Source organism: Nothobranchius furzeri, chromosome 11, assembly GCF_043380555.1.
Source record: "Nothobranchius furzeri strain GRZ-AD chromosome 11, NfurGRZ-RIMD1, whole genome shotgun sequence".
NCBI classification, from domain to species: domain Eukaryota; kingdom Metazoa; phylum Chordata; class Actinopteri; order Cyprinodontiformes; family Nothobranchiidae; genus Nothobranchius; species Nothobranchius furzeri.
The window spans coordinates 3,892,522-3,896,112 of NC_091751.1; the positions used below are offsets into that span (position 1 = coordinate 3,892,522).

Genomic DNA, 3,591 nt, shown 5'->3' on the forward strand with positions numbered 1-3,591 from the left:
TTTTTCAAAAAAGGTAAATTTAATAGAGCAAACAACAGCCAACACAGGAATAAAAAAAAAGTACAAACAAATGAACCAAAAAGCACACAAAAAACAAGAGAACCTCCAAAAAAACAATGTGAGGAGGAAAAAGAATGCAAAAACTGTGACACCGCTGTACTATGGCATTTCAAAACCAGAAAACACCTTCATCTTCCTTTTTTCCTCAATTTCTCTGCAGAACTCCTCATAGTCTGACTGAAAACTAAACATGAACAGGAACGGTTCCCTGCAATCGTTCATCTCCTCTTCATCCAGGCCATCACAGAAGCATAACCTCTCCACTGCCCTCCGGCAAGCTTCCCTGTCCATGGTGATGACCTGGGGAAGGGAAAGGCTTCCTTTGAAGGACCTTGTGGTACACCAACTTGCTGCCTCAAAGGTGTCCTCAAGCAGAGAATTCTCCTAATCAAAATTAAAGACAATATTAAAATTACTGCTGTCAAGAGATTAAAAACATATTTTACATTAATTATGTATGATCTGAAAGTAATCTAATCTTTAAATTTAATCTAATAACTGTACATAATATAAGCCTTATTTTCAATGCTAACAGCTAGCCAAACAGCTGATGCTGTGGTCTTTCCAAACTGCAGCACGGATGTCCGTCTGATACAGGAGAGAAGCTGTCAGCAGCCTTGATACTCAGCGACACACCCATTACATCCAAATGGTAACAATAACTTTGGAAAAAGTTGCAAGAAGGGTGAAAAAAAACAGAGTAAAGATAACAAGGTCGCTGAAATAAACACTGCTGCAGCTAATCTCTCACCGGTCTTGTCACTGTAACGTCAACCCTTCAACTTATGAGTTTACATCAACCCTTCAAGAACAAGAAAAGAAATTGGTTTATTTAAAAGTCCCATAAAGAAGCAGTAGATTAAAAATGATAAACATAATTAAAATATATAACACGTAATCATGGCTGTAAAAAATTAAATGCAAGTAATGGAATTATTTGACACCTCTAATTAAAATAGAGGTTGGAGAAGAAACAATGACACAAGAAAAGTCCAGTTCCAGCAAGTTCTCAGCCTCTGCTAGAAAGGAAAAAGACTGTGGTTCATAAAAATCATATTAACGATGCAAGTTGTAAAAAAGATCAGTTGCTTAGTATTCTGGTTTAATGAAAATAGAGAAATGACTGAAAAACTTGCTTTGAAAAAAAAAGTGATCTGTCTGGAACGGTCTTAATTTTCTAATCTTGGCAAAGTAACAATTTCATTGTGCAGAAAGCGTGTTTTTCTAGCTGTGCATATGACAAAAGGTTGAATCTTGAATCTTCCCACATCCCATTTCGACAACCTAGGGGGTTGTGTAAAATAATACTTGTTTGAACAATACCTGATGCTGCACAGACTAATTCAGTATGGCAGGACTTCTTAGGAGGGACCACTTCCAGGCCCTGAAATAAGTGAAGGAATTATGTTTTAGTCTGCAAGCAACAGTTAAACTACAAGAAATAATCAAATTGTCTCTCACCTGTTTTACTCTTTCCTCTCTCCATCTTTTTCGTGCCTGCACTCTGTCTTCCTCAGACCTTGGTGATACAATGACAACATTCATTCACTATGAAAACATTCATGTTATTCTGTTGACACTTGACTGAGCAAAACGTTTATATAATTACACATATCAGATTAGCACTCTAACCATAATAATAAAGCCCATCAGGTGTAGAACTCAGATACGAACATAAAAAGCTTAAAAAACTAACATTTCCCCCTGTAAAATATATTTTCCACCAAAAAGTAATCATGACTACACAACATATCTCCCCAAAGCTATAAAAGTGTTCCTACAGGTTTCTTCAACTTAAATTTAAGTCTGTTTAAGATCTTTCTAAAGCCATATGGAAAATTAATACCTATTTCACGGCACTATCAGCAAAAAAGTAAATAAAATAAAATTATTGAACTAATTTCATTTATTTATCTATACAACTTTACCAATATATTTTGACAAAACACTGGGTGGGCACTTGGTAGAAGATTAGTTATATTTTTAAACAAATGGTTAAAAATATAACCGATCTGGTTTGACATTAGAACCTTAATAATTTTTGTTGCCTATATTTTAGTTTAATTTTAAGACATTTTTTTTATTATTGCTAATTTTATTACCCTAATTTCTTGCAGTATTTCTATTGTATAAAAGCAACAGTGCAAACTGTAAAGACACAAAATTGAAATAAATGTCTAAAAATAGTGCTTCTCTTGGTGTCATCACTTGTTTGGAATATTTTGATGAACTTCAGAAGAAAAATGCAGTACAGAAAACTTACATCCAACACAAATTTTAAGACCCAGATGCCAAAATTGAAGGGTTTCTCCAGTCTTTTAAAGGTATTAATTTCAAATTCATAAATTCAATGCTTTTAAGACTCCGTGGGAACCCTGTAAATATTTCTCCTCAAAAGTAAGTCGCCCCGCATGTGTAAAATAGGCTATATGTATCATCTAAAACTCATAATGGGAAAAAAAAACTTTAATTTCCAAGTTTATAAAACGTTCGCCCAACATTGGTCCTCGATATTGTTAAAACAGTGAAAGAAAAATCCTAGCTTACCTCCATTTTGGCAGCTACTTCCCTCTGTCCCGACACCTGTCACAGCATTGCACACACACATATAGCATAGCGGTTTCCTGATTCCATTGAGAGTGGGGCAGGACGCAGGAGTCAAATAGTTGTCTCCGCCCACCTCTAAACGTTTGACCCCGCCCACATTTAGCCCCGCCCCGATCTCCGGGATGCAGTCTGGGGTAGTTGCTAAAAACGGCTAAATGTGCGCGTGCTGCGCGCTAAACACACGTGCAGCTTGCCCCTGATTGCTGCGAGACCGGGTTGGGGGTGGGGGTGCAGCTGTGGTTGGGACAATTATTACATTAACTGATGGACTTGTAAATAAATAGTTTATAAATAAGGTAGAAATAAGTTCCTCACGCTGATAAATAATAACTAACCTCTCTGAGGACACGGTGCTAGTGCACTCTCCTACAGCACCTTGACATGACTCAATAAATGCTATGCAACATTTAGTGAACAGCAATTTGCATGTATTTGTTATAAATGCCACTGTATAATTCTTGCTGTCAGTATTTGCAAGATATTGGTATTTGGGTCTGTACTGGTTAGACTTAAATGAGTTAAACCAAGGTCTATAGGCCTTGGGTCATAAACTATGAGCTATAAGTATATTGGTCTTTTTATACTGGGAATCAGGAGTTATTTTAGTGATCATCTTGTTTCTTGTTTATTTTTGCCCTGATTGTGCCCTGAGCAGTTTTATGACTGAATAAAAATAAAAAAATAAAAATCTACATGAATTGAAAAATCGTCTTAAATAATCGAGATCTCAATTTCAGTCACAATAATCGTGATTATTGTTTTTGCCATAATCGAGCAGCCCTACTTTAGCATATCCGGTCACATAATGATGACGTCATATTCAGTGGTCGTTGTGCATCATTTCAGGCCTCGTGGTCAACTGTCTGAACCGCTGAACAGAAGTGCCTGGCTTATTTTCTAAGTAAAATAAATATGTGCAATACG

At 36.3% G+C, this 3,591-nt stretch overlaps 1 long non-coding RNA gene across 1 annotated transcript; it reads right to left on the bottom strand.

Moving 5' to 3' along the window:
• Window positions 1-2,799, bottom strand: LOC107380748 (uncharacterized). Its single transcript, XR_011521933.1, has 3 exons — window positions 1,522-2,799; window positions 1,384-1,444; window positions 1-444 (listed from the first exon to the last, which is right to left on the bottom strand). It is a non-coding gene; the product is annotated as an uncharacterized lncRNA (long non-coding RNA).
• Between the last annotated feature and the right edge of the window lie 792 nt (window positions 2,800-3,591).